We start from the raw sequence: 10,632 nt of genomic DNA, 5'->3' as shown, positions 1-10,632 counted from the left end.
CTCTGATCGTTGCATCAAACGTCACTTTAAAAGCTAAAACGTCATCATTTCTCACGTCTGCTTCCATAAGAACCCGCACGCCGAGCCGCCGGAGCGCGACGCTGCAGATGTGATTATCAGTTTAGTGGAAGAGCATCAGGCTTATTTATGATGTAAACTGAGGATCTGATGGGGGGGCGGAGGTGCAGGCGCAGAGTGAGGGTGGAGTGAACCGTGAAATGAAAACACCCCGGAACCATTTCACAGCATCTCTCAATTAGGACGCCGTCTGCAGACGGAGCAGCTCCGTCTTTATTTACACGAGGATCCCGTCAGTCATCCCAGGGATACCGTGCTGATCCGGATTCTGACAGTCCAACATGGAAACCAGCTTCATGTCAGACCCTGTTTGAACTTCAGGTCATGTTTTCTGTGGAGCGCCCCCTGCAGGACGGATGGTTTATGAGGGCTGGGACGCAGACAGCTTTGTATAAAAACATCTGGAGAGAGCGCCGTCCAATACACCCCCTGAGTTCCACTACAGCACTAGAAAGCTGCGTTCACACCGAACGCCACCTGACGACACCTGTCAAAAGCTTGATGCTCCGGACGCGTGTGGGAGGAGCTACCACCATGGTTTTAGCCTGACGGCTCCATGGAGCGGCCTCTCATCTACATGGACGATGATGCTGACAGATCAGGTTCATTCATTTAACCCTCGTGTTCTCTTATGGGGTCCAGATGACCCTAGCTTTAACGTAAACATGCCTTGGAAAGCACAAAGGTTCACTGCTGCTGCAGGAGCTGCGCCTGAACGACGGCTGCCGTGTTTCTGCGACCTCGTTTGAAGATCTTCTGTCACGTTAACCTGAGGCAGAAAATAAAAAAGAATATGTTTAGAGGATCATTGTCTCAATAAGAAAAATGCAAAGTTGAGGAGGCGGAGCCACAGCGGCTGCCCGACAGCCCACAGACCCTGCGACAGGCTGGAGACCTGTCCAGGTAAACCCCGCCCTCACCCAACAGTAGCTGGGATAGGCTCCAGCAACCCTGCAGGATGAGGAAATGGATGGAAGTTCAGGATGAGAGCGATCAGATCAAGACCTGCTGTCGGTCGAGTCTCTGAAACCGTCACATGCCCAAAGCGGAGAGCCTGATTGGTTATTGCAGCTGCAGTTCATCATAAAGTCGACCAAAACAAAAGGAGTTTGTTTGACTCCTCTAACAGTGCAGAGCTTCTCTTTGGATTCAGGTTGAGGGTTTTCTTCCTCTGGGATTACAGCCTCATGTTCTGGTCGGAGGTCCAGATGGAGAGAACTTGATCCAAACGTCTCATCTCTGAAGATGCTGGAACAGCTCTGAGGTGACTTGTAGGAACCAAAGCTTCTCCTCAGATCTCTATCTCTGATTTCTAATGGGATGGAGAAACTCTGAGAGAAACCATCAGGAACTTTGAGCAGCAGAAGTGAGGAGTAAACCTCCGTCGTTTATTTATTTAACCTTTATTTACCTGGAAAGCCTGAAGAACCGTCTTCTTATCAGCTGTGGTCTGGAAGAGGAGAAGAGCTTTGATGCAGAGAAAGATGACCGAGACAAACAGGAACGACGAATACAAATCATGAAACTCCAGCAGCTTTAAAACCATCTTTAAGATCCGTTTGAAAAGCTGCTCTTGAACTGAAAGTGTCGGATCTTCTGTAAATCATTCCGGTCTCTGGCCGTTTGATTGAAGGACTGCAGAGAAGGTCGGAGATCTGTTCGGTTTCTGCAGCTGCAGCATCTGGAAGTCCTGTGTAGACTGAAGAGCTGCAGGAGACTGTGGACGTTTGTAGACGTTCCTCCTGTCGTCTCTGACGTTATTTCCAGTCAGAGGTCAGAGGTGAAGCTCTGCTGAAGCTTCTGCTCTTCTTAAAGTAAAACTGTCTTCTACACAAGTCTTTGGTGAAAAACAGAAAAAACTGTGTTTTCTCGCTACATCGCGGTCCACTCTTCATCTCACTGTTTTGGGGATTTTTTTAGTTTAATTTTGTCATTTAGAGCGCTGTGTTCTGCATTCTGATTGGCTGAAGACCTTTTCCAATCAGTCACCTCCGTGCCGTTCTCTGTGCGTTCCGATTGACAAATCCACATAAATCTTTGATCAAATCTGATCTTTATTTTCATTCTATTGAGTCTATTTTTCTACAAAGGTTTGAACTTTGAGAGTTTAACCAAAGAGAGAGAAGTGTGTAAAGGTTTGTCTAAAGTTGTGTATGACGTGTGTAGTGAGGAGTTTACAGCCTGAAATCATCTGATCTGTCAGGTTATTCTACATCATAACCTTCTCGATAAACGAGCAGATCTTCAGATTACGTAATACTATCTAATTCATCCTGGGGCCTGTGGGGTCATACAGCGACTGACAGTGAACCCGGCCTGGAGCAGTCCAGAAGCCCCGCCTCCTCGCGGCGGTGGACCTGTAGGAGGTCCAGGTGTCGGCGGCTCCATAAACTGCAGCTGCTGCAGCATTCAGAGCTCTTAACAAATGCATCCTCTGATGGTTTATACATGAAGCCCAGCATTTACAGTCTGATGAGCAAGTCTGGCTCATTAATGACACGGCCATGCTCTTAGGGTGTCGGGCGCCAAGCAAACCCTCATGCAAGATTAAAGACTGTTTGTTTACACAGCAGCGCCACTCTGGGGCTTTGCTGCAACAGCTCTAGGAGGCTTCTTCAGTCGGATCTACAGCCGCGATTCACCCAGAAAGTGCATTTAAAAACATTTCGATTGACATTTGCAGGAGGCATCTTAACGTTCAGTTATGGATCAGCTGAAAGGATGACCCTCCGTGAACCCAAACCGCCAATCTGACTCACCAGATCAAAAAGTGATTGTCCTGAAAGGGTTGCCATGGTAACCAGACGCGGTTTGTGTCAGAGGAACTACTAAAATCTAAACTTTCCTGGTTTCATCCTGAAAACTGAGAACTTCCTGGTTTCTGATCAGATCAATGTGGAATCCTGATCCATGGAACAGTTTTAGAGTCCTGACCGTCAGGAACACGAACGGTTCTGAGACGTTATTTCGGTCATAAGAACTGAATTCCAGAAATGATGTTTTTTATTTACAACAGAACAAGCTAGATATTTGTATACCATCAGATAAAGTCAATTTCCAATGTGAGGGTGTTGCAGAGGCGTATTACCATGGTTACCTGGATGCAGCCTTTCTTCCTCTGAAACTCTTTGATGAGGTCAAGATTTAGAAGTTCAGTTTCCTGAGTTTCAGTGTTGAATTGGCTCCTATTTTGGCCTGAAGGTCCGTCTCCTTTAACCCTGGAGAAGTGACCGATGACGTCCGAAAACACGCACTCGTCCGAAAACACGCACTCGTCTACAAACACGCACTCGTCTACAAACACGCACTCGTTGAAGCTCCAGGTCTCCTGTTGGTGAAGGACCTGGACTTGGACTTGGACCTGTACTTGGATCTGGACTGCAGCAGATCAGTACAGACGTTGAGACGCTGCAGTCGGTGCTTCAGCGTCGTTTCCTCATTAGGCTTCGGTTGGTGGTAGAGTAAACTTTGAGAGAGGTCAGCAGGTCGTGAGGGCGTGGCTTGTTCTCATTGGCAGTTGTAAAAACACAAGAGTTTAGTTTTCTGTAGATCCCATTCCAGGAAAGTGCCAGAACAGGAGACAGGCTGGAAGCTCTGCTCCAGTTGGACCAGAAGAGATCTGACTTCTCCCAGCAGTCATCAGACAGACCTGGATGGCTGTCGAGACCCAAACATCCATCCTAGTTTGGAGTGAAAACGTGGTGCTGGTGCAGCTGAAGGTTAAACTGGTGAGAAAGGATCTGCACGATTACAGATGTGTGGTTACTTCTGTGGAGTGAAGCAGCAGAGGAGGCTGTCGCTGAGGGCAACACTCGGAGGAGGAGGTCGAGCTGGACGAGGACGAGCTGTTGGACCTTTCAAGAGCTTCTTCTGGAGCTTCTTCTGGAGCTTCTTCTGGAGCTTCTGCTCGTTCCTCAGACGGTGGAACACATTTGGAAAGTTTGAATCCAGTCTGTCAACACAGAAAGAAAAAGTCCAGGAAACCAGCAGGTTTCCTCACATTTGAGGAGATGGAGATGTTTCCATAAAACATATGCATCCTCTTATTTTGGAGAGTTTCCTCTTGAGGGTCTCCATCATCCACAATCAAGTGTTTGTAATGTTCAATCTCCATAAAGAACCACAAAGTGATATTTGATCCATTCACACATTTCTGAGCAGCAGCCCCTCCCATACCCACAAAAACAAGCAGGTCCTCACAATGTGATGTCACTAGTGGAGAACAGCCCCTTCTAGGAAGAATCTGTGCTGCCAGCTCCGCCCCCTGGATAAAACACACCCACTTTTTCTGCAAGCCTATTGCTGATCGGCACGACATGCACATCCATCTTTGAAAAGTTCAGATGTTTGTTTTCGTGGGAGAAACGCAGATGACTGCTCTACGATGATGTCATGAAATGGGCGGGACCGTTGATATACATTACTGGATTGGATATCACGTGACATGCGGCGTGACAGACGTGCAGCATTACTATGCATCGAGTCTTCCTGAGTGAAGAATGGAGAAGGTCCAAGTAAATCTGAAAAGAACCACAAACGAGGAAGCAATGTTTTGGAATCAACTTCAGAAAAACGACATCAAAAGAATCTGATCAGAGGAATCATCGCAGGACAGGAATCACATTTTATTGATTCTGAAGTTTGTGCTAAAGTGTGTGCTAGCGACTCACCAGTAGCATGCTAGTTTGGTTCTTCGATGTATGTTTTTATTAATGTTTCATGTTTTAAAACATGGCGGATGTCATTCACACGTATTTATGTGAGACCAGCACAAAAACTGATGGAAGTCATGTGGGAAACTCGTAAAATGTGCAGCCAAGATGCACGTTGCTCTGCTAGCAAAGTAGCACGTAGCGAGGCTAAATGTCGTTGTTAGTCGCCGTTTTTTGGGGTTTTTTGGTAAGAACGTGAAAGTGAGTTTGCACTTAATTTTTGAAATCCATGCCGTCACTGTTGAGCTTCTTTCTTGGTCACACGGACCGGAGAAAACTCAGCTAGAAAACGCAGCGCTAACGCTAACTTTGTGCTCAGCGACATAAACACAGCAGACGTTGGTGACGGCGCTGAGGCTCCTCTAGCCTGCCTCTCCGTTTACTGCGATTGTCCCTGTGTTTGGGACTCTTAACCGTTTGGCTGATGTATCTGATGATCCAAGTTCTTCAGTTTAAATGTTTCTTGTTTCAGTTAAAGACGCTAGCTGGAGCCTTTTTCTTAAATCTCAATGAAATCGTCAATTTGAAGGTAATGCAGTTGAGATATTTACCATGTATGCAAAAATAATACAACTTGTAGTTTCATTTGAAATGTGGAAAAGGGTTTTTTTTTTTCTTTTACTGAGGTGAAAACATGCTGGTGATCGAGCTGCAGAAGCTGCTCAGAAAGTCATAAATATTTTACCTTCATTACTCTCTTCTTTCAAATACAATGAGCTCTTGCTGTAATCTGATTTATTCTGAAGCTAGTTGTTTCTAACGGACTAACAAATGGTGTGAAAATCCCCCAGTGAGGCGTCTTACTGCGTTGGACGGACCTCCTCTCTTCCTTTTTAAGCTGCAGATACGCTAAAGGCATAACGAGCGTTCAAGAATGCTCCAAACATGGATTTATATGATCCATGGAGTTTACACTGTGTTTATTCATTTCTCCTCTATGATCACTTTTCAAAGGGTTGAGACTTCCATGGATTAAACGGACGCCGTCTGTGCGTCACTATCAAACTTCAGACGTGGTCAGAGTTTGACCAGGTTTAACTTCAACTTTTGTTTTGTGTAGAGCCTGAAAACAGTGATAGAAACGTGCGTCGCTCTGCGTGAACAGGCGAGTTTTGAGCACAGAACCCTGAACGGCGTGTTTCACGTTTCCATAGAGCTGTCACTGGACGCGGTCACTTGAACGTTCTGGAGGCCGGTGTGAACATGTTCATGCTCAGGAGTCACCATGCGGTGGATAAAGAGTTTCATTAACCTTCCTCTTCCTCCGTTTATCCACCAAATCTGCCGTTTGAAAGCTTCTGTTCTCAAACTTCTGTGATGAGTTTGTCATCTCACTCAAAGATAATTATGCAGTCTGGGGAAATTACGGCTGCATTGTGCTCTTGAGGAGATAATTGCGACGGTGAAACCCTGCGCATCACGGGAGGATCGACCCTCGTTCCACAAATGAAACGCCACAAAGAATCTATGTATATCGCCGGATCACAACCAGCGCGCAAAGTTTCCCCTGATGATAACGGAGGAAAACAAGAGGATTTTGTTAATTGAGCTGCTGTCAAGATATGAGTAACCTCACCTGTCAAATTCCTGACGGGAAGAAAAAAGTGAAACTTGAAGAGTAATTGTATTTTTTTCTCTCCGTCTTTCTGCACATTTATTTTATTATTATAGAGCAGAGATGAGCCAGAATAGACTTGTTAAGCAGATAAATAACCTCCTCAGCAATAATGAATTCCTCATGTATGAAATCACACTCCCACCGCAGGTGTGAAAGCAGGTTGTGATTTAGTTTGATGGACGACTAATCAGGAAATCAATTAGGCCTTGACCCAGAAAGCAGACAAAGACGGAGCCGTTTCCTCCTTTCTTTCCTCTGGCTCTTGGACTCTCGGGTGGCTTTGATTGGACAAAGAAACTCCTCGGGGTTTCAGGGGCTCTTCCAGCGCCCGACCGGCGCTCTGCAGGCGGGAGAACGTCTTTACTAGGAAATACCGAAACTGTTTCAAGCAGGAGAAGAGCTTCGTGATACGACTGAAATGAAAATAGTAAAGAAAAAGGTTACAAAAGGCTCATTCTATGTTTAAGCATTAATAAATAAACATTTGAAAAAGTGTCAAAGAAAAATTCTGGTATTTTCAGACGTAAAAGTTTAAAATACTTTGATGAGAAAAGAACTTTCTCTTCTAGTCTGTTAATAACAGCTTTTTCTGTCGTCTGGGAGGAATTTGTGATAAAATCATGAACAATAATCAATATTTCACTTTATTTTATTTAATTTGTGTTCTTTAGAAAGTCAAAGCTAAACTATAAAGTGAGAATTATTGTTTCATCCTGCAGCTGATGGTTACCTTTATCTACCAATATCATTATTATAACTCTTCCATAGAACAAACTTAAATCTACTAAAAACAATAGAACTAAATGAATCCAAATAAATCTGGTTCTGTTTTTATGTTCTAGTAAAAGTTCCTTCAAACTAAAAATAAACTAGGGATGTCCCGATCAGGTTTTTTTGGGTCCGATCCGATTCCGAGTCATTTGATTTTGTGTATCTGTCGATACCGAGTCCTGATCCGATACTTTTATATGACATTTAAAACGTGAATAAATTGAATAAACAGATTAGTGTTGTCCCTTATTTATATTTCATTAACCTTCTTTTATCGTTAAAACTTAAATAAAACACTTCTGTGAAGTAGCTTTAATAAACAAGTAAAAATACAGCAAATATAAACTAGGAAAAAAAATAACTATTTTCTTGTTATATAAGTGATAATTAGTCATGTGATAAAGTTTAGTGACTTTAGCTTTAACAAATTTAGAGCTATTGAACATTTATGACCAAATGTGATTCCTGTCCTCATTTAGAATTCTTAAAAATAAATTATGACTTTGTTTTAGCATAAAATTTGATGAGTGTTCATGAATAGCTGATATCATTATTAGTTTTGATTTATTAGTTTAGTTCTCTGTCAGATAAATAAAACAGGCACATCAAAGAACAGCTCTGGTCTTAAAGAATTAAAGGCCTCGTGCGGTGAATATCGTGATTTTTCTTAAACTGCAATAAAACATCAGTATTTATGTCACAAATGAACCCCGTATAATTATTTTGTCACCCGCGGCCCCGTGCACTCTCTTCAAGCGTTCAAAGATAGCGCGGTCGCCACCGATAAGTAGGTCATAGGTCGTGTGACGTCAGTACAGGAACATCCAGCTAGATCCGCTAGTGTTGTGATGACTTTCTGGGCATGGAATTACTTAACATCATAGAATTTGGACTGCCGTGGATTTGGGGATTCGAACGGGATAATGGTGAATAGGAGTGTGGTATTTGGGTGCAGTAATGTGCCGAAGAAGGGGGTCTCCCTTCATGAATTTACCGTTTCAAGGGTTTTTACTCCGTCCCGGGGCCGTGAGGCCGGCGGGGGTGGCCTCCGCGTGGGGCGCAGGAGGACCCCGCCGGCCGTCTGGAAAGAGGGCGAGGGAGGCCGAGAGGGCGGCGGGGGAGCGAGCCCACCCGTCGCCGCAGCATCAGCAGACCCGGCGGGCGGCGGACCTGGACGGGGGGGCTCCGTCCGCCTCGGCCCTGGAGGAGGACGACAAAGGACGCTCCGCGGCGGCGCCTTTCCTTTTCCGGTAATGATCCTTCCGCAGGTTCACCTACGGAAACCTTGTTACACTTTTACTTCCTCTAAATAGTCAAGTTTGATCGTCTTCTCGGCGCCATCGCTGTATGAGCTTTCACCATCGTCATCCGAAGCCCCTGTATCCTCAGATGAGGAAACCTCCGGTTCAATCTGGTAGGTCTGTACACCCTCCGAACCCTGTGTCGTTAAGTTCCCGTGTTTGATGAAGGCTCATCACCTTCATCCAAAGAAATATCCGCTAAATGGTCTACATCGCTTCTCAAACCGTCCGCCATTGTTGTTTACACTCTGGGATCCCGGAGTGACGTCACGCGCAGCCCCCGCCCATCACCACCTATCGCCCAAATTTAAAGCTGTGCACGACCATAAAATGATCAATAAAATCGCGCTGGATCATTTTAAGTGAATATTTTTATCAGATTCGTTTTCCAAGTTCCATTGACTTTCTAAATTAAAAAAAGATAATTGCCACTGCACGAGGCCTTTAAGTCACATAGTTAGCATTTAGCAGTTAGGATTTAGCAGTCTGCCCCCCCCAGGAGCAAACAGGTGAAAGCTCTGTTCAGTCCTCTACAACCAGCTGAGAACTGGACCGGTGCTGGTCCGGATGCTCCAGTCGGACTGCTGCTTTCCAAGAGGATCGGGATGTGGATTTAAGATTTAAGGATTCATCCTGGATCACAGCCGTCCTCATTGGTGGATGCAGGTGAAACTGGTCACACCTGTACGGGGAACGCCCATTTTGACAGCATCGTCTATCTGTCATTCAGGGACAGGTTGGTGCTTCACTCCGTCCTCATTAGCCTACTCTAGTGCTCTTGTGCAAGGCCTTCAGCCCTCTTTCTTCCAATGAACGATCAATAAAAAGGAAACAAGACAAGAGTTCCTCCTACTGGGTGCAGCTGTATTGACTCCTCTTTTGTTCAGGAACCCACAGAGGATCCAAAAATGTCTTTATTTTATCTACATTGCTGCTTTTTACCCCAGAAGCCCAGGATGAGAGTGAACCACCACCTGAGCCACATATAAATCGGTGGATGCACACTCAGATCTCTGAAATACTGGACCGGTCCGGACACCTCATGGTCTCCACACGCCGGTTTGAGAACCCACAAAGACTCAAATATGCTGGTCAGGGTTCAAGAACACACATATGCGCACGGATACACAAACTTGTGTGTCCGTGACCCCTGGGGGTCAGACATAAAGGCCCGACTTTTCAGCAGCATCCACTTAGTGCGGAGAGGAAAGACAGACGAATTATCCTGGTACCTTTGTCCGTCACTTTGAACGGCGTCGGACAGAACAAGCGCGTCTTTATGTCCGGAGTTCCTCTGAAGTTAATAACAGAGCAGAGGTCTGAGAAAGCAGGCCAGGATTTCACTGTAGCATCGCTGAGGGTGGAGGCCGCTGAAGGATCTGCACTTTCAAATCTTCATGGATTAACTCTTTTTGACTCATTTATGGATTCGACTTTTGATACTGGAAAACATTTGGCTGAATAGAGGTATTGATCTGCAGTATAAATGTAACATTTCCTTATTTATTGATCACTGGTTACAGAAATAACTCAACTTTTACCTAAAACACAAAATTCCTGCAAAGACAACTCCAGGTTCAGACACATCAGTGATTGGAAACAAAGACTTTAGTCAGAAAGATAATAGATTTACAATGTGATCAATAGATTTGATCTCAAAAGTTAAAGATTCATTCCAGAGGAAACTGTGTTCAACATGTTCTTGTAGCGCTGTTCTGATAATGGAGGACAAAGAGAAAGAACATTAGGATGAAAACTGTCGAGAATTTCTTTCAAATTATTGGGAATCAGGAGCAGATGGAAAAATGACGTTGGGAAAATCTCGGAGTTGTGACGGACAAACTACTCATGTTCTAGTTTTTGTCCTTTAATTTCTCATCAGTAGCAAAATAATTGGGAACAAAGAGCAGAGATTTAAAGCCTTACAGTCCCACTTCCTGTAACGGTGTACCTGTACGAGGTACGCAGGTGGTCCGCTCAGACATCAAGGTCATAGAGTGAAAAGCACTTTTTTTCTATGGGTATGCTGCTAGCGACGTTGTAGTGAACACTTAGACAAAGAGACGCAGCGCCACATCAACTCTTGCATCCTGTAGACCTCTTAAGTCCTGTTCATGTGATGATGGTCGTCCACCAGAGTCCCGGATCAGGT

The 10,632-nt window shown here is 44.8% G+C and overlaps 1 protein-coding gene across 3 annotated transcripts in view; it reads left to right on the top strand.

Annotated features, from left to right (window-relative positions):
* Positions 1-10,632, top strand: part of LOC112161763 — a 93,942-nt gene that overhangs the window by 70,643 nt on the left and 12,667 nt on the right. The window lies entirely within an intron of this gene.

Source organism: Oryzias melastigma, linkage group LG15 (genome assembly GCF_002922805.2).
Source record: "Oryzias melastigma strain HK-1 linkage group LG15, ASM292280v2, whole genome shotgun sequence".
NCBI classification, from domain to species: Eukaryota; Metazoa; Chordata; class Actinopteri; order Beloniformes; family Adrianichthyidae; genus Oryzias; species Oryzias melastigma.
Note: the sequence above shows the minus strand (reverse complement) of the source record. Positions and strands in the feature narration are given on the sequence as shown.